The sequence below is a fragment of the Toxorhynchites rutilus genome, chromosome 2 (assembly GCF_029784135.1).
Source record: "Toxorhynchites rutilus septentrionalis strain SRP chromosome 2, ASM2978413v1, whole genome shotgun sequence".
NCBI classification, from domain to species: domain Eukaryota; kingdom Metazoa; phylum Arthropoda; class Insecta; order Diptera; family Culicidae; genus Toxorhynchites; species Toxorhynchites rutilus.
In genome coordinates, this window is record NC_073745.1 from 127,031,058 (window position 1) to 127,055,948 (window position 24,891).

At 38.6% G+C, this 24,891-nt stretch overlaps 1 protein-coding gene across 23 annotated transcripts in view; it reads right to left on the minus strand.

The window, feature by feature from the left end:
• LOC129764935 (protein muscleblind) overlaps positions 1–24,891 on the minus strand; it is a 799,891-nt gene that overhangs the window by 728,034 nt on the left and 46,966 nt on the right. For all 23 annotated transcript variants that reach the window (XR_008741293.1, XR_008741294.1, XR_008741296.1 and 20 more), the window contains exon 2: positions 19,504–19,536. The gene's annotated coding sequence lies outside the window, so the exon portion shown is untranslated. The remainder of the gene's footprint in view (positions 1–19,503; positions 19,537–24,891) is intronic.

Genomic DNA, 24,891 nt, shown 5'->3' on the forward strand with positions numbered 1-24,891 from the left:
TGTATGGTTCCAGCCACGCATTTACCTAGCCGTATTCCAAAGAGTGCTCATAGCGGTCTCCCTTGACAAACCATTGACGAACTTCCGCCAATATCCACGCTTTTTTGCTTTAATCAAACCTTTTAGTTTGGCTTCTAGAGCTTGGTACTTTCGAAACCATTCCACTAGTCCAGTTTTCCGGAATTTTTTGAAAGCGGATGATTTTTCAAGGTAGACCTTTGAACACTCCTTGTCCCACCAAAGTGATGGAGGACGACGTCGGAAAGTGGTAGCCGGTACACGTTTCTTTTGAGCTTGAAGTGCGCTTTCGTAAATCAAACTCGATATAAAGTTATACTCTTCGAGTGGAGGAAGTTCATGCATTGAAACAATTGCTTCAGATATTATTTCCGCAAATGTTCTCCAGTCAATATTCTTCGTGAGGTCATACGAAATATTGACTGACTCACGAGAGCTTGATTCATTAGCGATCGATAAAATTATTGGTAGGTGATCACTACCGTGGGGATCTTGGATTACCTTCCACATGCAATCCAGGGATAACGAAGAAGAGCATAGAGATAAGTCTAGCATGCTTGCCCGTGCAGGAGGGTTGGCTATTCTGATTGCTTTCCCAGTATTCAAAACTGTCAGTTTGAAGTTGTCGCACAGATCATAAATCAAAGTGGCACGGTTGTCATCGTAGAGTGATCCCCATGCTGTTCCATGGGAGTTAAAATCACCTAAGATTACCCGCGGCTCCGGCATTGCCTCGATAGTATCAAAGAACTGATGGCGGCCTACCGTAGTTCTGGGAGGGATATATATCGAAGCAATGCAGAGGTCTTTGCCATTGATTTGTGTCTGGCAAGCGACAACTTCAATGCCTGTCATCGATGGGAGAGTGACTCTATAGAAGGAGTGACATTTTTTAATCCCCAATAGTACGCCACCAAACGAGTCATTTCGATCGAGGCGAATAATGTTGAAATCGTGGAAATTCAGCTCATCGGCTGAAGAAAGCCATGTTTCACAGAGAGAAAATACATCACAGTTAGAGCTGTGAACTAAAAATTTAAACTGATCTAGTTTAGGAATAATGCTTCTGCAATTCCACTGTATTACAGTGGTCAAATCCTTGACCTCTTGCACTGAATCAGGCATCGAGGGAAATGAACGCTGCCAAAAAACCACATTTTTCTTTCAAAAATGTTCTCACAATCGGAAGCAAACATAAAACTATGCTTTTAAGAGGGTCGTTTATATTTAAAGCATTTAAAATGTTGTCCACCAGGTCAGAAAGCGCAAGCAAGCCAGATTGTGGCTGTTGCCTCGACCGCGAAAAAGGAGCAGACGTGACGACGCTCCGGGAAGTGCTGAGGACCCCTGGTGCGTAGAAGAACCGCTTAAACCAGGAGGTACTTGCTTCGGTCTATTCTCAGCACGTTCGATTCGAGTTTTCATTCCAACTTGGGAAGTTTCGGTTTTCTTTCTGGGGAGTGAAGGAAAAGAAGTAATTTTTCTTTTCCTGATGGCACCCTGCGATGTACCGGAACTTCCTGCATTGGGAGCGTCAGCAACAGGCTCGTCGTTCTGCAGAATGGAGTAGGGATTGTCCTGAGTCGTTGGAACGGGACTCTTAAGCATTTCTGCATAAGTCCGCTTGGAACGTTCTTTTAAGGAACGCTTGATTTTTTCCCCTCGTTGTATGTACACCGGGCATTGAGTAAGATCATGAGGAGTCCCGCCGCAATGAAGACACTTGCGCTCTTTCGGGCAAGGATTCTCATCATGGCTCTCTCCACAATCTGCGCAACGTTTTTTGTTGCAACAATAGGCGGCCGTGTGACCGAGTTGCATACATTTGTTGCATTTCATTACCCGGGGTACAAACAACCGAACAGGTAAACGAAGTGCACCTATTGCAACGTAGTTAGGAAGGGCGGAACCCTCAAATGTCACACGAAAAGAGTTTGTCCGATTGAGGACTCGTTTGTCATTTTTAAGTGACACAGATTTCAGTCGATCGCATGCAAGAATCTTCACACTTTTAAGTGAAGAGTTTTTGAAGCGACCGACACCATCGAGTATCTCTTTTCGAGTCAAACCCTTTTCGTTTATTACACCGTCTATTTCAACGTTGCAACAGGGTACGTATACGCGATACTCGATCGCAAAGAGATCACAGCGCGTTATTTCATTCGCTTGGGTTCTGCTGGAGACGACAACTCGTAATTTGTCTGGCCCCATCCGAGTAATCTCGGTAACTTCGGAAAATTTCTGTGTCAACTCTTTTGAGATGCGAATGACGTTAAGAGGTTTGGATTTTCGTCTAAAGTATACGATAAATGGGCCTTTGGCACCATCAGGGTATTCTTTTAGACGAAAATCCTGCTTCTCGTCTTTTTCCTCATCTTCAGAGCTTTCTATCTCGTAAACAGAATTTTCCTCCTCATCTTCTGTTTCATCCTCCTCCATCCTCCAACTTTATTTGTTTGAGTTTAAATTCATCTGACAACATCGTTTTAATGAAATGATGCTCCACATGTGTTGGTAAGGGTTCCAAACTACCGATGCGGTTTCAAGAATTGGCCTTACAAGAGAACAGTAGAGAGACTTCAGGCAGTAAGGATCGGTGAAGTCCCTAGATATTCTTGAAATGAACCCAAGCTGACGATTAGCTTTAGTGATCAGCGCAGAGCGGTGTGCGTCGAAGGTGAGTTTAGGGTCGAGTGCTACACCCAAGTCGTTGACCTGACTTACTCCCTCCAAGATGATATCATCAATCATGTACTCACATATAATTGGCTGTCTTTTTTGATAAAAGATCACACATTAGCAATGCTGATGGTAAGTTTGTTCAGCTGGCACCATTCTGGTCAAGCAAGCTCTGCAACCGCAATCTGCAATCCTCGAGAGTTTTGATAACTAGATAGATCTTCAAATCGTCTGCGTAGATCGACATACCGTCGGATGCGAGAATAAGTGACACGTCGTTGTAAAATATCGCGAACAGCAGTGGCCCTAGATTGCTGCGTTGTGGAACTCCCGAACAAACAGCAAACGGATGTGAAATGTGAGACTGGAGCTTAACACGGAGCATCCTTCCAGAAAGGTATGACCTCAGCCAGTAGATGAATCCTTCAGAAGCACCAAGACGAAATAGTTTACTCAACAGGATGCGGAGGTCAATTCGGTCGAAAGCGGCTTTTATGTCGGTATAAATAGCATCAACTTGAACTCCCTCTTCAAGGCGGTTGACACAAAACGATGAGAACTCTAGAAGATTTGTGCTAACCGAGCGTCCTGGCATAAAACCATGTTGTATTGTTGAGATATAGCTCTTCACTGGTTATCCCGCGATAGTTGATCACGTTGCACTTATCTCCTTTTTTGAAGACGGGAAACATATAGGAGTGCTTCCACAAATCTGAAAAAAATTCGTTGATCCAGCGAAGCAGTGTAGATACGGGAGAGTGGCAAAGCAAAAGCTGAAGCACAGCGACAGAAAACTATTTCTGGAATTCCATCTGGGCTAGGAACTGTTGACCGTTTCAACTTTTTTACGCTTCTCTCAATCATCTGTGGAGTAACAGCGAATGACCGCAAGTCTTTTAAGGCCTCCGGAACATTATCTGCAGCATATTCGGCTTCGGACGGGGCAGCTGCATCGGCCACAAACACTGAAACAAAGTGTTTTGAGAACAAATAACACGTTTCAGGAACAGAGGACGACTCTCGATCTCCCAAGTACACCTTAGATTGAGTATCTGCAGTTTTCCGCTTCGAGTTTACAAACTTCCAGAAACTTCTTGGATTCCTGCGCAAGTTCGTCTGGACACGAAGTACGTATGATTTGTAGAGAGTTGCGTTAAGACTGCGGTATGCATTGCTAGCGAGTTGAAAGTTGTGTTTTGTTTCAAAAGTTCGTCGACGACGCAACCTGCGTTGGCAGGAATTTTTGTCGCGCCTTAGAACGTGTAGGAGTTGAGTACTCCACGCTGGAGACATCTGAGTTTTTTTTCGTGGAGTATTTGTTACTAGCCAGCTACAGACAATTTCGCAAAAACGCGTAGCCATAATGTTAACGTCCTGACCAAGGATCGTCGTAGTCGTAGTCGTAGCTATACAGAAACTCATTGAATGCAGTGAAATCAATTTTAGAGTAATTCAACGGGTTTTCAGCTTCGTTACGATCCTCAGCAGCCGACGCTACTCCACCTGTAGCTTCAGGCAGATAACGACAGTTCTAATGGTGGATGGTGCAGATTCACCGGTAACAGTGCGATACGGATTCTCTAATAGCTATGTTAATGTAGGGTGCGCAGAAAACCAGATCCGATGTGCGGCCACGAAAATTGCGAATGGAGTTGCGTTGCTGGAGATCGAGAAAGGTGACTCCATCTAATAGAGCAGCACTCGCAGCGGTAGTCAACGAGGGGTTTAGGTCAACAACAGAATCGGCATGCAGCTCCCACGCAATATGAGGCTGATTGTGATCACCACATATTGAAACTGTGTCATCAGAAGACGCACGGTCACACAACTCGCGCACACAAGCTAAGTGGGAATTAAAGGCCCCACGTCACGACTGCGGTTGGGAGGAATGTATACTACGCAAATTGACATCCTTTTCCCACGTATAGTAGTAGAGACACAAATCTGTTCTAAGCAACCTCCATTTCTCGTTTGAACCGCTACAGCAGTGAAACGACGAGCTACTGCGATAAGAACTCCACCGAATCTGCGCTTAGAACTGTTAGAAGGACTACGGTCGCAGCGAAAAACGTTGAACTCAGCACCAAATAGCTGCAGGGAGTTGATACTGCCGTCAAGTCCAGTTTCGGTCAACATGATGCCGTCGTAATTACAATCGCTTACTGCCACAAAGAGATCGTCAATTTTCGTACGTTTTGGTAGTTTTGGCAAATGGTATATGGCATTTGTAGTCATGTTGTCGCCCCCGCTAGAAACCAAAGGCAGATCTGGTCGTGAATGGTTCTGAATTGAAGTATACTCGCCTAGGATGGCACGTTGGAAGTCCCCTTCCCCAGATTCAAGAACAGGACCGGGACGGCTATTCTGACACAGGCAACAGGACTTGACTGAGTTGGACGGGTTAGGGGCTTCCATGATGCTGTTATTCATGCGTGAATCAAATTTCCAGGAATTCGTTGGAAAGCTACTGTCGTTGTGCGTCTTCTTCAGTATATGTCAAAAAGTTGAAGCGTAAACAACATAGTTTTTCGCCACTTCCAATATGTGGAATTTCGTACCAACGAGAGTGTTTTTGAGGGGAGTGTTACTTCAATATGAAGAAAAAAGCTGTGGAAACTTATCGCATTTTGGCATCAACATCGAATGAAACCATTACGGGGGACCTCTACCGACGACAATTGATGCGTTTGAGCCGTGCACTGAAGGAAAAACGGCCACAGTACGAGCAAAGACTCGATAAAGTTATTTTGCAGCACGACAATGCTCGGCCGCATGTCGCGGAACCTGTCAGAACATACTTGGAGACGCTGAAATGGGACGTTCCATCCGCTGTATTCTCCAGATACTGCTCCGTCCGATTACTACCTTTTTCGATCGATGTAATATGGCCTGGTTGACCAGCATTTTTCCTATTTTGATGAAGTCAAACATTGGATCGAATCGTGGTTAACCGACAAACCGGCCGATTATTCCCGCAAAGGGATCCGTGAATTGCCATAAAGATGGAAAAAAGTTGTGACTAGAATTGGGCAATACTTTGAATATTAAATTTGTAACCATGTTTGTAGAATAAAGCATTAATTTTTGAAAAAAAAAACAGAAACGTACCGGTACTCCTATTAGTATTTTCCTGTTATTTTGGTGTGCAAAACAAATTTAAATGTGGAGAAAGCAGAGAAAGCTAGAAAACGTAGTTTTAATAACAGGAGTATGATTTGTTGAAACACATGAATTAAATTTATGGTTCATTTTATTTATCAAGACAGTATGGGCCTTACCGTATACACCTCACGATGAAAACGAAATGAAAGACACGTTATTGAACTTTGTTTTACGAGTTAGTGAAGCGGCAAAGATAATGATGGGGATTCAAGCAGAATGAACACTTTTCAAATCGAAATTATGAATGAAAATTAACTTCTCCGTATTATTGTGTGATAAAAAATCGGGGGGTGGTGTACTCATTGCTGTAAATGCCTTGTTAAACGCAGTTCGTATTCCTAGTGAACAGCATAAAGAATTTGATGATGTATGGGTTAAAGTATGTATTAATGGCCAAACACATGTGTTTGTATCTATCTATTTCCCTCCTAATTTTGCCAAAAAACATTCTTATGAGAAATTTTTAAATATTGCAGAGTTATTTATTATTTATTGATGAACTCGACCCTAATATGAAAATCCATATTTACGGGGACTTCAATCAAAATACAATTGATTTCATTGTAGAATCAATCTTACTCCCGATTGTAGGCGAAAATGAGACATTGCAACTTATTTTCGATAAAACAAGTCAACTAGGTCTTTGTCAAATCAATCCTATTTCAAATGAACTAAATTGTTTCCTAGACTTGTTGTTTACAAATTGCACAGAAGATTTCCATATTTCGAAAGCTGAATGTCCTCTTTGGAAAAATGAAAAATTCCACATCGCTATAGAATACTCTTTATTTATTGATAGCACAAGTACACGCCCCGCCGGTTGCGATTTTGAGATAAATTTTGATTTCAAAAAGGCAGACTACGAGCAAATTAATTGTAAGCTTAATGATATAAATTGGTCATTTCTACTTAAAGATGAAAGGAACATACACAAAGCTGTTGAAATTTTTGATGATAAAGTCTGCTTCATTTAATATTGGAACACAAACAATTGCGTGTAGTTCAGTCATTTATTAACGAATTCATAATTTGTTTTTCATACAAATGTAGCATTTTCTTTACTCTTTCATAAAAAAAAAAAATTAAAAAATTATTCATTGCTGTTTCGAAGAAATTCTCGTACTTTTCCCGTAATACGGCACATTAGACGGCACACACCCTTTTCGTCCACCGTTTTGGCGATTTGATTCCACCAGTTCTTCATTTGAGTCATGTTCCTAACAAGTTTTCCTTTTGCCTTAAGCCTCCGCTTCGTGATTGCCCAGTATTTCTCTATCGGCCGGAACTGGGGGCAGTTTGGGGGGTTGAGGTCCTTCGGTATTACGCTGACCCCGTTCGTTGCGTACCATTCCATAACCGTTTTGCTGTAATGGCAGCTTGCGAGGTCCGGCCAAAACATTACTGGACGGTCGTGGGCACGAATAAACGGCAGAATCCGTTTCTGTAGGCACTCTTTTTTGTAGACTTCTGATGTCATTGTCTTGTCAGTGAGAAAGACTTTGGTTTTCTGTCCACAACTGCATATCCCCTGCCAAATCATGTACTTGCGGGCGAATTTATCCGCAAACATGAACTTAAATTTTGCAGGTACATCCCCCCGAGCCGTCGCCAAATAAAATTGTTGACCTGGGATTTGCCCAAAGTCCGCCTTCACGTAGGTCTCATCGTCCATCAGAATACATCCATCGAACTTGGTCAGCACTTGGTCGTACAGCTTTCGAGCACGGATTCTGGCCACATTGTTCTGCTTCAGCGTCCGATTTGGCTGTTTGCTGGCTCGGAATGACCTTATTCCTTCCCAGAGGCGAATTCGTCGCACCGTACTGTGAGCGGCCTGGAACTTATTGGCCAAATCGCGGTCTGAAAGATTGGGATCCCTCTTGACGGCCTTGATGACTTTCCCACGCAGTTTCCGGTCGACAGTTCCACTCCGACGCTTCGAATGCGGCTTCCGAGCCGTCGTCAATGTTTCCTTGTGCTGCTTGATAACACGCCATACGGTATTTCTGGGCATTTTAAGCTGTTTAGCTAGCTTAGATGCCGACAACAATGGATTTTCAAGAAAACTATGCACAATTTTATCTCTCCGTTCGGCTTCCATGGCGGTTGTTTACAAAATGCTATCGTTTGGTGTTATGACATAAATACATGGTGAAAGGTAATGAATTTCCCGACACGTGGGTGAAAAAAGTTTCCAAATCCGTCCACTAGGAGCGCCACAATGAGCAAAAGAATTTGTTCCAATATTAAATGAAGCAGACTTTAATCTGTATAGAATCATAAGCGAACATGTTCCAACAAGAAAGAAAAAACTTAATACAAATTCAAAAACACCAGTATGGTTCACTCGTGATATTAAAAATCTCAAAAACAAAAAAACAAAAAGCTCATAAAAGATACAAAGCCAGCGAAACTTTGGATAATTTAATCATATACAAAGATATTTGTAAAAACCTTGATGCGAAAATATCACTAGAATATGAAAGGTATATTACAAGGATAGAAAATAATATTAAATCCGATCCTAAGAATTTTTTTAATTTTGCCAGCGATAAGATGAAATCTAATAATTTTCCATCAAGTATGAAATTTGGAGAATACGTTGGATCAAATGATAGTGATATTAGTAATCAATTCGCCCGTTTTTTCCAAGATAACTACGCAACAAATAACGTGGTTCGAGATTACGATTATTTTTCGTTTTTACCCGAGTGTGCAAACTGGGTCTCAATTAATAATATTACCGCTAATGAACTTCTTATCGCGCTGGAGGGTCTAGATTCATCTAAAGGTCCCGGGCCGGATGGTATCCCTCCAATGTTCTTGAAAAAGTTGGCATCGGCTTTCGTTCATCCTTTGTCCTTGCTTTTCAATTTATCGCTAAAATTGGCAATATTTCCTTCTGTCTGGAAAAAATCATTCCTACTACCCATATTCAAATCGGGTAACCGTTCTGACATAAATAACTATCGTGACATCGCCATATTCAAATTATTTGAATCTATTGTGAATACTAAAATGTTCAATCAGTTAAAACATTATATTTCACCGAATCAACATGGTTTTTATAAAGGAAAATGCACTGCCACAAATCTGTTAGAATTTGTATCCTATTCTCTTGCGGTAATAGATAGAGGCAACGTTGTCGAGACTCTTTATACAGACTTCAGCAAGGCTTTCGACAGAGTAGATATTCCAATGCTTATTTTCAAGCTCCAACGTATGGGAGTAACTGGAAATTTATTGAAGTGGGTAGAATCTTACCTCACCAATAGAACATAGCTTGTTCGCTTTAGAGGAAAAATCTCTAATCCAGTGAATGTCACATCCGGAGTTCCACAAGGTTCTCACTTAAGCCCTTTACTTTTCATCCTATTCGTAAATGATGTGTCACTAGTATTAACTAACCTCAACATTCTAATATATGCTGATGATATGAAATTGTACATGGAAGTAACCAAATGTAGTGACCTTGTGATTTTCCAACAAGAAGTAGATGTTTTCTACGAATGGTGCGTGAAAAGTCTTTTAGACATTAATGTGAAAAAATGTAATATTATATCGTATACTCGAAAACATGAAACTTATGACTTCATATGTTCTCTAGGATTTGAAACTGTAGAGAGATGCGTCAAAATTAGAGATTTAGGTATAATTCTTGATTCGAAACTTACTTTTGGCGAACATTACAATACAATGATCAATAAAGCAAATAGCATGCTCGGTTTCATAAAAAGATTTAGTTACAATTTCAGTGATCCATACACAATAAAAACATTGTATATAAGTTTTGTAAGATCTATTTTAGAATATTGCAGTGTTGTATGGGCACCCTATCAAGAACTGCACTCCAATCGAATAGAATCAGTACAAAAACAATTTTTATTATTTGCCCTGAGAAAGCTAGGCTGGACAACATCTCCCCTTCCCCCATATGAAGCTCGTTGTATGTTAATAAACATTGAAACACTTGAGAAACGCAGAGGAAATGCCACAATTTCATGTTTAATTGACTTAGTTTCACACAGGATTAGCTCTGAAAACTTACTTGAAAATCTAAATTTTTATGCATCAACACGAGCCTAGCGAGCACGGAATTTGTTCAAACCAACTTCATTTCGAACTTTATATGCTATGAATGGTCCACTTAATAGAATGATGAGAACGTACAATAAGTACAGTAATGTAATTGATGTGACAATGACGAAGAAATTATTGAAAAAGTCATTGACTGAAAGATCATTGTATTCGTGAATTACAGTTTTGTCATATATGTTTGCTGCGTTGCATACCTCTTATAATTGATTTTCATAAACATAGCTATAAATTATTCATTAAGTATATTGTAATTGTAATGTAATGTATGTAATTTGTTGTCTACTATAGTTTGACAAAATAAAGAAATAATAATATAATCAAATCAATAATCCATGTGAATGGAAAACTTTGTTTTCTTCATGTGGTAAAATAATCTCTTTCAAAAATTTATCTGAAGATAATTTTATATTCTAATGATAAGTTTTAATGAGAATATCGGAAAGTGTGTAGAAAATGGGTTAAGTTAGGGTAAGAAAGACGTGCTTCAAGTAAATAAATAACGCCAAGTAAACATTCTCATTCAGATTTGACCAATTTAAAACTGCCTTCGTACCGGGTAATCTGATAGAGAATAGTAAGCCTTGTTAAAAACTATTTTTGTATCCAGATGCCAACACCGTATCGTCTTCATCGCGGACCTTCCACCGTGAAGTGATTCGGAAATAAGGCCTTATAATTCAACCCTGACATCGTTCAAATACTAACAATACTGAAATATAAATAAAATTATACATTCCCAAATTCTAACGTAACGTTTATTCAGGTTTCAGGTTTGATTTTAAATATTTTTTTCTACTGCCTTGGTTGTTATTTGTTATTTGGTCCTAATGTTGTTGCTAGCTGCTTTACGGTTGGAAAATAATTGGATGCTCTTATCTGATAGGCCGCTGCTATTATGCTATGGAGAATCACAAAAAGGTGTAGGGTGGAAATTCCGACGGTATGTTTCCCTCTCTTCGGGAACTGAACACAGGACGTAGCAGAAACGAAAATATGCAAAGAATCCATAATAGAAATTTTCGCTAAATTGAGATATGAATGCAACTATTAGTCAATTTTGAATATATTTGGCAACACTGTAAAAATGTTGGAAATCCAATTTTTGTATATTTATCTTTCTAAACTGTAAACCCCTATTGTCATGTCTCGTCTCAGATACAAACAGATCAAGTTCAATGAAACCGTTTAAAAAAGTAATTGGCTATTTTGTTGCAGCGGCCATGTTGGATTTGAAATTTCCTAAATAACTGTGATCTACTGGTCAAGCCCATTCACTTGATACCCGTTTTTATGGGGTTTGTTTTGATGAAATATGTAATCCTCCAATTTGTGGTGGTAACCATCTTGGATTTGCATTTTTTTTTATCAATTACTGTGTTCTACTATTGAAGCCTTTTCATTTGATACCCATTGGCAGCCATCTTGAATTTGCATTTTATATAAATTACTATGTTCTGTTAGTCAAGTTCTTTCATTTGATAACCATATTGATTGGTTTTTGGAAAAAATATATATCGCCATTTTGTTGTGGGGGCTATTTTGAATTTGCATTTTTCATAAATAACTGTGTTCTTCTAGTCAAGCCCTTTCATTTGATACCCATATTGATAGGGTTTGGGAAAAACCCACATTGATGGGGTTTTGAGAAAATATGTAACTGCCATTTTGTAGCGGCCGCCATCATGGATTTTTAAAATCATGAAATAGGCCGTTTTATAATGGCTGCAGAGATAAAGGTGTGTTCCAAATTTCAGATCAATCGGTCAACAGCGCTTCATACAAACATGTTACCAACATACAAACCTACAAACATACAAATTACATGGCAAGCTAAATAAGAACGTTTGGAAATAGTCGCCCCATATCGATTGGATGCGATGATAGTTCGATGAGAAAATTCGTTCACAATGTGAGCAGATGCAGAATCGTGGTACAAAATCGACGAGTTTGCATTCCATCCGACCTTTCGCTATGAATTGAAATTTCATGAAAATTTCATAAAATTTTATTTGTTATAAAATACACTGGTTTTTTGTTCGATATTACAACTGTTGTAAGAATCACAAAACATATTTAACACTAATCCTACCGATGTTTCATGTATACCTATTCCTACCACAGCGGGTCAAATGACCATTTATGAATAGTTAGTGAACAATGATTCGATTTATATACTTTTGTACGAGGGGCTTACCATCTTTCTCCTGTATATTTCGACATTTTTAGACCACAACTATTAGCAAAATAATGAAATTACTATTTTTGACACGCAAAATGGCACTGTAGCTTGGAATGGTTACTGTTAGCTCACTTGGATAGTCAGCAATACAATTAATTGTAATCTATTCATTCTCAAATACAACAAAATATATAAAGCAATAGCAAAAGTGTGTAATGCAATGATTTTGTATCACAACCACACACACACATATTTCTGAATGAGTGAATGTTTGCACGGGTCAAATGATCCGTTGTGGTAGTTAGGGAAGATTACATATATTTCTCAGTAATAAACAAAATTTCCCTCCCCCCCACAACCTCTACATTAATAAACGATTGATTCTCCAACAGCGTAGCAACTTGGCGGTAGAAATTTGAGCAACTCGGGCGCCCCTGGATGTGCGAATGCAGCTGCAACCACGAGCTAAACTTTATTTTGGTCCATTCGGCTCACCACGAGTAAGGCTCCTCATAGTAGGTGAAGTTGTCAGTACTGTGCACAAACTAAAACACAGATCGCTCTCAAAGTATCCTCCATACTGACATGGGTTTAATGGGAATGAAACAATTCCTGAATTCAATTGAATTCAATTTGTGAGTAAAAAGTAAAAAGTGTGAGTAAAAATATTGTATAATTCCGTATAAGGTATTGTGATAGATTATGTTCTTCGTTACACGTAAATTTAATGACAGTCCTTTTATGTTTGGTATGATGCCTAGGACAAAATATGTGAACGGAAGATTTATCAAACGATTATTTTGTTTTACGTTTCCTTCTGAAGTTTTCTTCTCTCAAGTTTACGTATTTCTCGAACCACGAATTTGCTTGATTTGATGAACTTCAGGCACTTCCACGAAGGCAAGCGAGTACAAAAGTACTCGCAGTTTGCATTTATTTGCTGAGCCGATTTCCCCAGACATCTTGGTTTTGAAGTTTGTGTTAGGCAAACACATTTCATTCGGAACAAAAATGTACCCGACTTTCATGTATTTGCAATGCCGATTTCCCCACGCTCCATGGATTTAAAATCTGTGTTAGGGAAACACATTGCAGTCGGAATAAAAATACCCTCGACTTGCATGTATTTGCAATGCCGATCTCGCCAACGCTGCTTGGTTTTGAAGTCTGTGTTAGGGAACACATTTCGGTGAGACCAAAAGTCCCCATACTTTCATGTATTTACAATGCTGATTTTCCCAACGCTGCTTGGTTTGGTGGCTGTGTTAGGGAAACCGTAGATCGGGCCAATCAAAATGAGAAAGTTAGGGCGTTTAGATAGCGCTTAACATTTTACAGTTATTCAATTGCTTATCTAATGAGAAATAACATTTTATTGATTGCGATAGAAGCGTAGAAATATTTCCTATCAATTAATGCAAACATCTTTCCGATCCAGTAAGAAATGTTCGAGTTATAAGCATTCGGAATCTTTCATTTTTTCCTGCATGTTCTGTGTTTAGGTTTTCATTTTACTCCGGATTTTTTTTCATTTTTTTTTTTCATTATACTCCGGTTAGACGTAGTCCCACGTCAAAACAAATTTATTCGGATAATAAAACGAATTAATACATTGTTCAAATTATTGGCCATCGATAACCAATACTTTTATTTCTTCCTGGCAATTTACGAATTACGTCCCGAGAAAAGCGTTCATATTCCGGAGCTAGGAAAAATCCAGTCAATTTTTGCCACCCTGTTCTATTCCACTCAAAAAGCATTCTGAACCGATCGGAACAAATAGTGATCGGAAGGGGCAAGGTCTGGACTATAAGGCGTATACTATAGAAACTACCATAGAAACATTTACTGTAGCCTAAAACCTCCACATGCCAAATTTGGTTTCATTTGCTTGACTAATTCTCGAGTACTGCAGAAATTTGTGTTTCATTTGTATGGCAACATCCCCTTAGAAAGGGGGGTGGAGTGTCTAACCACCATAGAAACATTTTCTGTACCCTGAAATCTTCATATGCCTAATATGGTTGATTTTCTTGATTAGTTTTCGAGTAATGCAGAAATTTATGTTTCATTTGTATGGCAGCCCCCCCTTAGAGAGGGGGGTTGAGTTTCTAACCACCATAAAAACATTTATTGCACCTTAAAACCCCCATATGCCTAATTTGGATTCATTTGCTCGATTAATTCTCGAGTAATGCAGAAATTTGTGTTTCATTTGTATGGCAGCACCTCCCCCCCCCCTTAGCAAGGGGGAAAAGGTCTTGAACTATCATGAGAACCTTCCCCGCCCCCAAAAACTCCTATATACCAATTTCCATATCGATCGATTCAGTAGTTTCCGAGTCCATAAGAATCAGACAGACAGACAGAAAACCATTTGTAGGGAAGCCGCGGGTAAGACGGACAGTGGGGGTATGATGGACAGGTGGTTGGTTTGTATAGTTGCATTATGAATTTCAAATTTCTGTTGATGGGAAACCCTTCTACATGCTATTCTATGATATTTAAACCATCCTATGACATGAATACTGATCAAAAGTGGAATAGAGAAACAAAAACCGAAAATCGAACATGAATCCGCGTATGGATGTAACTTTTGCGTCTTCGATATTAAGCATTTTGAGTGGTTTTATTGCAAAATTGAATTGGCTCATGGTTATATTTCGGTTTGTGAGTTGCGATATTAGGTATGTACGGAAAAGTAAATTCATTTGTAAGTGGTAAATTTTAATTATAGAAATAATTGCACTAAGGGGGGGGGGGGGGGGGTTGAAATGGACAGTCACATCCATAATCACATCAAATGCATGATGGAAAGTGAAGGGAATAATATTGAACTCTTTTTTATATCGCTTTCTTTCTTTGTTCTATTTCAGTTAATGGACGTACCAACACTGAGAGAGAGCGAAATTATTCCTCTCGCGAGCGATAAACCTCTACGCTCCGTATGAAGCATAGTGTTCATCTTAAATCTGGACGCATTAAAACGGGTCTATCTCGGAGCTATGTGAACGAAATAAAAATGTTATGTATTCAAAATGTAGGTCTTTTATTGCACTTTAAAGGAAAAATTACAAAAAAAGTATTCCGATGTGGTTTTGATGAAATCTCGAACTTTTCGGCGAATACCACTCATCATAGTTTGGACACCCTGTTCGCTGACCTCAGCGGCCATTTTGTTCCACCATCTCTTCATCTCTGTTGCATCCCGAGTCGTCCTACCATTCTTATTCATGCATGACAATTGCCCCATATTTTTCGATAGGGCGGAATTGAGGGCAGTTGGGTGGGTTGATGTCCTTTTCGACAAAATCCACCCCGTTGTCTCGATACCACTGTAGTACCTCTTTGCTGTAGTGGCAAAGAGACGAATCCTTCTGACGGTGCACCGGTCGGCATTGAATTTCTTGGTGATGTCGTAGTCCGACTGCCCTGGGTTTCCCTTGATCGTTCTCAACACCTTAAAATGCAGTTTCCGATCCTTAGTTCCACTATGACGCTTGGTATGAACCTGCCGATCAATAGTATGCATCTCACGGAATCGTTTGAGAACGCTGCACACGGTCGATTTGGCTATTTTTAGCGATTTCGCGATTTTTGAACCTGACCACGTCGGGTTTTTGACGAGGGTGTCCAAAATTAATTTTCGTTTCTAGGTTACCATCACGTGTAACTTTTTTGAAACAAAACGTATCGTGATGAAATTTTCAGCACTGATAGAGGAAACATTCCAAAACAAAGTGCTGCCAAAACATTCTAGATCCGACCACTAGGAGCGCTGTGGTATAATATACAGTGCGTCCAGATTTTTTAGTACGAAGTGCTTGCCGTAGTTGGGAAGGTGATGTGGTCTTTATGCCGAACCTGGGATCAGCCCATTATGCCGAAAGATCACAAGATCATGAACTATGCTTTATTATGAGCCTGTCCATATACCCCCACTACATGTCCATTATACCTGCACCGATAAATATGTTGTACTTTTCGGCTTGTTTTAATTTCAGTAAAAACATGGAAAACACATTTTTATAAAACATTTGGCCAGTTATTTCGAAAACCAGTATATTGAACTGTAGGAAACTGCTTTTTAATTTTTGAAAACATGAGTTTCCAAAGATACAATTGAAGTTTTTCTTAACATGTCCGTTTTCCCCCCATCTCGCCTATAGATAAAGATATAAAACTGTAATTTGGCACGACATGGAAATGGGCACCCTAAATAAAAAAATAGGAAATACGAAGTAATATTTTTCGCTAAGACACAAAACTAAAGTGACCAGATGGTCAGAGGTCTAACGCGGGACACAAAAAACAAAACGTTATATATATACGTTATGTGAACATAAACCATAGTTTAGCGAGTCTAAACTGATCAGTATTATTTCTTTCTGAGTATCGGCACTCAGTTGTGATTTTTCGGTGGCTTAGATTTTGTTCACGCCCGAAAATCACTCGCTCAATCAAAGCATTTACGCCTGGCAAGCACGATTCAAATTCTACAATTTTATTCAAATTACCGAATGGAATGCTCAAAAATTCCAATTCATTTTTCATCGATTTTAGAGTTAACGTATGCATTCAAAAAAATTTACTAATTTTGGATGGCGATGAAAGATAATTTATAGGAACAAATTTTCTTTAAATCTTACGTTTATTAAGTCTACAACAAAAATGATTCAAGGCTGTTGATTCGCAGCAGCAGCACTGACAAGCAACTTGATGATTTTTCCATACTGCAAGCTCCACCCCACAGCGAAGGAATTGGACATCCTGAAACACTTTGTGTCCACCAGATACAGCCGATCTGGTATTTACAAGTCGGGAGATCGAAACGGTGTTTTCGAAGAATTTGCCCAAAATGGACATTTTTATGCGGAAGCGTCAGACGACACCGGCCGTAACTGAGCACCAGGAAATCACCCAGAAGGAGTAGCTTGAAGTGCTGGTGAAAAACTTCATTCCGGCGAAAGAAGTGAAAAACTTCTTTTCGTACTCATAATGAAAGACGAGACGTACTTGATGATAGAATTCAACGAATGACAGGGGCAGGGGCAGGGGCCCGGGTACTTTACGTTCCCCAGGTAAGCAATGACGTCGAATATATCATTCACATCAAGTTCTCGAAGAAGGTCCTTCTCTGACAGACGTGAAGGGGATGTCCAAGCCACTCTTCTTTCGAGTCATATGGTGAACGGGAAGATATATAGTACGAAGTGCTTGCCGTAGTTGGGAAGGTGATGTGGTCTTTATGCCGAACCTGGGATCAGCCCATTATGCCGAAAGATCACAAGATCACAAGGATGGATCGGCTGGAGATAAACATTGTCGCAAAGACCACCAACCTTCCCAACATTCCCCAGCTGCGCCCCATAGAAAACTTTTGGGCGAATGGCCAAAATAGAGAGACAGACGACCCCCAAAGCAACGAAAAGGTAAAATAACATGCCGATATACATCTTTTCATCGGCCATGGTTTAGGTTCCGGCCAACTTTCGTAAAACCGCCCAGCGCTTCATTTACGATACTTCATCAAACAACTCTGCCTCTTCCTGTCTAGTTCTAGTTCTTCCGGCTTATTTAAAACGTTAAGCCCTGACCGAGCTAGGGGACCAAAGATGAACTTTTCGTTGGTCCCTGCGGATCAATAGGGGACTTTTATAAAAATCATTTTCCAATTTTGTTGCTGTCGCTTCCAGTTGACACTCTCTAAACAAAAAGCCCAATGTCGGTGCGATGAAACCAGCTCAACGTATTAATCTTTGGATGCATTAGAAGCGCTTTTGAACAGTCTGCCAAATAAAAGTTTCCATTTAAGAAAATCAACATGATCAAATTGTGATATATTGATATCGCGGGACATTTTCGTTTCTTTTGCCAAATGCGGGACGTTTCGCGGGACGGAATCTTACGCGGGACATTTTGTTGAAATGCGGGACTGTCAGTTTACACAAAACTAACAATTTTCACGGAAATCTGAGAATCACTATTGACGAATTTACGTTGGATTTAAAACCAGACGGCGCAGCGAGTAAAATGAGGATGGTTTGTTTTTTTTAAATATGAAATTCGTTTAAATTTGTTAGAAAAATGCGTATTTTCCTTCAAATTTCCCGAATTCAAGTATTTTTTTCACGCTGAGAAGGTTTGAAAATCATCATTTTTCAATGTGCTATGTATATTACGAGGAATGGCTTGTTACAAGTATTGTAACTTTATAGGGTGTTTTGCGCTAAAAATGCTGCAAATCCTTCTCGTATCGACCCCTACATAATCAATGATATCAGCCAATTTGATATGATATCGATTTCATCGCGATTATCCATAGTATCAATAACCGGTATGCATTATCAAACTTAAAATTTTCGAAGATTATCTATGACTTTGGTCAAATTGCGTGTTGAAACCATCGTAAATATACAAAACACCAACTTTCTTACCATATACTGACGACATTCAATGGCTGAAATGAATCTAAATAGAAATAAAATGAATAATCACCACCGAATCTTGCTTTTCAGTGCGTAAAATAAGCAAACACCCTCACTTTTGTGGTTCTGAGCTCTAATGTAGATGTCGCATGATCTGATTTGCATAAATTCGTCAATATCGGTTTGGCTGCATGGCTGGCTGTATGAGCAGTTGTGAATTATCAACAAAAACTTTATATATTCAATTTTATGATCAGCATTTCGGTAATAGGCTGTTTATTTTCATTGTTGATTCTCACTTTTGGAGATGATTTACCAATCACATTACACATTGAACATCTCTATCCATAATTCGGGCTGAGTGGCTGTGTGGGCCAGGAAATCGCAGCGGATTGCTGAAGAATAATTGCTTGACACTTTTACGTGTGGGTCATCTTTGTCTGACCATACCTTCCTTTCCGCCAACGTAACAAGTCAGTCGGTCCGGCACAAATATGGAGGCGCCAAGACCTGCCCTCGTCATCGTGGCTGAACATACGTTCATCTACTGCCCGGAGGCACGAAATGTCATCTTAACGATAAATAAAAGTGAACTCAAACAGAGTTTGGGACGATAGAGATGATAAAAGAAGCTGAGCGTTGGCTGGAACTGCTAAGTGAAATAAGCTGTAATCGTCGCCTTCGGTCGCATTTCTTCACTATTTGAAACACATTTCATACTAATTGACCGTTGTTAGCGGGTAATAGAGTTTTGTTGTTCTGTCACACGGGCAGTTGATGGATACGAAAAACAAGACGGTGGCAGCTAGATGTCTCGACCAGTTGCTAATGGTCCAGCAGCCGACATGTGCTTCACTTTGCTGTTGGTGTCAGCTCAATTTGCATATCAATAATCAGCCACCCGAAGGTTCATTTGATTGTACAACAAGCGTTACTTACCATGCGCTGGATTTTGAAGCAGCTTAGCTGGGTCTGAAATGAAAAGAAATAGTTGTAAATAAGATGAGTCGTGTTTTTTTTGTAGCAGATACAACATTGTAATATAGGAGTTTTTCAAATTAATGTCGATTGAAGGTACCTTTTTAGGAAACTTTCATAAAAAGGCCAACTCGATATTATTTGTCGACTTCAACTTCAAACTATAATTCCAACACATACCGTATTTAAGTCATGTATTCCAATTATGAAATTTTATAATGATTTCAACATCGTCATTCTCTTCCAGTGCACTTGAAGGAAGGTACTGCTCTGTCCCTCCCTGGCAACCGCACTCCTCGAGGCAGTATTTTTCTTTCAGGACAAACCTCGCATCCCGTTCCTAAGAACAATACCGATTCCAGAGCATGTCGCACGTGTCCGCCGGAGCGGGAGCGGTGCAAGTTCTAATTCCAATTTATTTCTTCCCCTGCCAACTAACGTGTTGCACATCTTCGTCGCTGGATATTTTTCGCATCTGCAGCATCACTTTCATTGAATGGTTTATGGTACGTGCGGAGTGAGAACGAGCGGACGAAAGCATCGCCTTGATGTTAAACCCGCAAACGTCGAAGCCAGAAGTGACTCAGAATTTGGCGACGAGGATGCCTTCGCCCAGACGTTCTGTCACTTGCTCCACAAAGGCTTTGGAAAAACACGTCACGCATTCCTTCTCTATTTTCAGCGCGTGTTCTTCGCTTCGTTTCGTTGATATTCAAACTATGTTGGAAACGGGACAGCGACCGCTTCCTTCCGGAAATGATGAAATTGGTATAAGTCTCTAGCTGATGAGGTTCTACTTAAAGAGGTTTTTACTCCTTCGAATGTAATATCTTTGCACATTAACGCGGGGAGAGCGAATGAGAACAAAGTTTCACAGATTTGTGATTCGTTCTGATTGGAATTGAAATTCCAAATAAAATCGTCCTAAAAATGTAGATTTAAAAAAAACATGTATTTTTGATTCGAATGAAAGTTTGTATTCCGTTTGGGTTGTAGGAAATATAAGTTGTCCACAGCAATTGGGAAAATTTGAACTCAAGTGTAACTTTTCAAGAGCGCGTATCGATTTTAGTAGGAGAACTCTTTGATCATTTATATCTCAAAAACTATGAGTCGTACCGAAAAAGTGTCTTTGAAAGAGTTATAGAGTATTGATGCTTAAACTTGAAAAAAATATACACTGAGAAAAAAATAGCACTGGAACATCGAACTTTTATGAATTTTCGAAACATAGAATTTTTGTATGTCAACAATCAATTCTACCCACAAGTTATGAATCCTGATGTGATTTAAAACAAAAAAGCTCATTATCAGTCTCCTTCTCCAGTTTTCAAAGTAGAATTGAAATCCCAACAACATAAATACACCTCGTTGATTCAACTGGACGTTATGGGTACAAAAATAATTAACTTGTTTATATTATGCCTAGATTGTACCTGAAGTCAGGTATTAAGTTACCTCTGTGTATGTATATAAAGTCAGGGTTCTTTATGGTACCTTTGTATATGTATACAGCCATCTCATTTGAGACCGATATAGTGGTTCTCAAATTTTCGTCAAATGTGGTAACTTTATTCTTTATCGCAAAACATTACAACCAATTTTTTTTTTCATTTTGTGGTCCGAAAAATAAAATTTTTCCACTTTTTCTTAAAAATTACTTTTTTTTTAATTTATTACTTTCGAACCACTGAACCGATTCAGATAATCAACATATCAAATTGAAGCCAACGATTGTATTGATTGTATCGCAAAATATTAGACTCGTATTTTTAATTTTTTTCGTTCCATTTTAGGGTGGTCCGAAAAATCTATTTTTCACGCTTATTCCCAAAAATTACTGTTTTCGAAAATTCATAACTTTTGAATCACTGAAACGATTTAGATAATAAACATATCAAATTGAAGCCAACGATTGTATTGAAAAATATTGAGTTTACGAAAAAAAATGATTGTATTTTCGTAATCATTGAATGTACTCGTTTTTTATTGTTTTCATGGCTTTGGAACAGAGGGCGCTATATTTTTTTATATTTTTTCTAGAAATCTTTTTTACATAGTAGATCTCAATATCAGGGATGCTATTTTTTCGTTTTTGAGATATGATTTTTCAAATTTAACCGATAGTTCGAAAAAACAAATTTTCCACCTTTTTCCTCTAAAAAATCATATCTTTTGAACTACTGGACCGATTCAGTTTATTGACATATAAAATTGAAGCTTATAATTTAGTTTTTTTTTAAATATTTCTGTTGCGAAATATTATTTTTAAAATTATTTGAAACTATTTTTATTTTTGTGATTTTTAATTGAATTAGTTTTTCATAGTTTTCGCGGTTGAAAATAGAGGACGCTATATATTTTTAATATTTTCCTGGAAAGCTGAGGATTTTTACGTAATATATCTCGATATCAGAGATGCTATTGTTTTCGTTTTGTAGTTATTATTTTGAAAATTTACCATGTTTTAAGTCTTCGATTAATATTCCTATGTGACTAGACTAGACCTATGCGACTAGAATTCAATCTTAACCCAAGTGTGATATATTTTTCAAAGAAGGTTAACTCATTGGCTTAAATTTAATATGTTAATCATCCAAATCGGTTCGGTAGATCGGTAGTTCAAATGTTATGAATTTTTGCAAAAAATCATTTTTGGATAAAAGGGGAAAATGATTTTTGGACCACCGGTTAATTTGAAAAATCACATCTCAAAAAGGAAAAAATAGCATCTCTGATATTGAGATCTACTATGTAAAAAAGATTTCTAGAAAAAATAAAAAAAAATATAGCGCCCTCTGTTCCAAAGCCATGAAAACAATAAAAAACGAGTACATTCAATGATTACGAAAATAAAATCATTTTTTTTTTTTCGTAAACTCAATATTTTTCAATACAATCGTTGGCTTCAATTTGATATGTTTATTATCTAAATCGGTTCAGTGATTCAAAAGTTATGAATTTTCGAAAACAGTCATTTTTAGGAAAAAGCGTGAAAAATAGATTTTTCGGACCACCCTAAAATGGAACGAAAAAAAATACGAGTCTAATATTTTGCGATAAAGAACAAAACTACCACTTTTCATGGAAATTTGAGAACCACCATATCGGTTTGACATGGAATGGCTGTATATAAAGTTACTCAGATTCAAACATCGTTCATCAGTCAAACAATCTTCCTTATAGAGTGAATAATAGGATACCACAATGGACTGCAAAATTTTCTCGTGCTGTAGACCGTTTCCTAAAAATGGTAATAAATGTTTATCTGAATAACGTTTCTCAATCGTGCCAATGATTGAGAAACTTGAGTTAATGGGATGCAGTATACTTATAGAAATATTTTTAAAAATTTGCGGATCATGTCGTTTATTTCTCTACTCTTCCAAACCAAAGCAGTGCAAAACTGAGGAGCAGAACAATACAGAAGAACAACCTTCTAACCCAGATGTAGATGAACCGATAGCAATAGGAAATACTTTAGAAGAAGTTTTATAGATAAATTCAGTCGTTTCAGCATCTTCGCAAAATTTCCAAAACAGAAATATACCAGAGTATTCCCGAGCGTACAACATTGAGCTATTCAACAAAGGAACTGCCTGTGTTTATGTTCCACCGATAATGACGAGGGGACTTGGACAGGCTAGTTACCCCGAGCAGAAATAAAAAAAAACTAATAAATCTATTTCCGTTTTCTCATTAAAAAACGGAGTCGAATTATAAACAAAAGGCAGAAGAGTTTGATGAGATTATCAATCAGCTGAAAGAGAAATTTCTCCACACAGAGACAACAAGGTCAGTAAAAGTTAGAATTTTAGCGCTTTTGCCTAAGTTTAGTTCGTGCAAAAATGGAAAAAGGATTTGGCGTTAATAAATATATGGCAGTTCAAAAAAGGATATTAATGTCGCCATTGCGGGAAATTTTTGACAAAAAAGAAAATTCATCCAAATTGCCAAATTGGATTTAGTTCTATTGCATCAATGCTTCCGAAACATTACAAATTGCAGAGTAGTTCGTTTGCTCATAACGTTTGCGTTCCTATAATCTATAAAAATGTAAACCTTATGCTTCATAGTCTCAAAAAATATTCCATTAACATTGAATGCAAAGAATATATGGAAAAAATACTATGTAACAATATATCAAATATTAGGTGTACCGGTAAGTTCCTTCGGTTTTTACAACATATGGCGTAACTTGATTATTATTCCAGTGGACCAAATTTCCACACATTCATTTTAAAGCTACTGTCATTGCGTGTCTTTTTCAGTATATGTCAAAAAGTTGAAGCATAAACAACATCAAGCAAGATGCTGAGACAGTGGTCCCTGATGCAACCGAGTTTCCATCGTACTCAGTACGGATATAACTAACCTATAAGTTCAATGGTTCGTGTGTTTACAGATTAAACGTCAGTTGAGTGACGTGTGTATATTTATTAAAAAAAAATAAACATAGTTTTTTCCCACTTCGAATATGTCGAATTTCGTACCAACGAGAGTGTTTTGGCGGGCAATGTTACTTCATTACTTCAATATGAGGAAAAAAAACTGCGGAAAGTCATCGCATTTTGGTGGAAGTTTATGGTGACGATGCTCCAACTGAGCGAACGTGTCATACGTGGTTTTCACGGTTTTAAAGTGGTAATTTTGACTTGGAAGACGAAGAATGTTTCAGACCGTCAAAAAAGTTTGAAGATGGAGAATTGGAGGCTTTACTCGATCACGATCCGTCACAAACGCAACAAGAACTTGCAGATACACTTGGAGTAGCTCAGCAAACCATATCCGATCGTTTGGAAGCAATGGGAATGATCCGAAAGATAAGACATTATGTGCCGTATGAATTGAAACCACGAGACGTCGAACGCCGTTTTTTTCACATGCGAACAACTGCTCCAACGGCATAAAAAGAAAGGGTTTTTGCGTCGAATCGTTACTGGCGATGAAAAGTGGGTCCAATACGACGATCCTAAATGTCGAAGGTTATGCTGTCTACTTGGTGGGACCAGCTATGAGTGGTGTACTATGTGGAGCTAAAACTGAATGAAACCATTACGGGGGACCTTTATCGACGAATATTGATGCTTTTGAGTCGTACACTGAAGGAAAAACGGCCACAATACGAGCAAAGATATGATAAAGTTATTTTGCAGCACGACAATGCTCGGCCGCATGTCGCGAAACCACTCAAAACATACTTGGAAACGCTTGGATGGGAGGTTCTATCCCACCCGCCGTATTCTCCAGACATTGCTCCGTCCGATTACTACTTTTTTCGATCGATGCATCATGGCCTAGTTGATCAGCACTTCTCCAATTTTGATGAAGTCAAAAATTCGTGGTTAG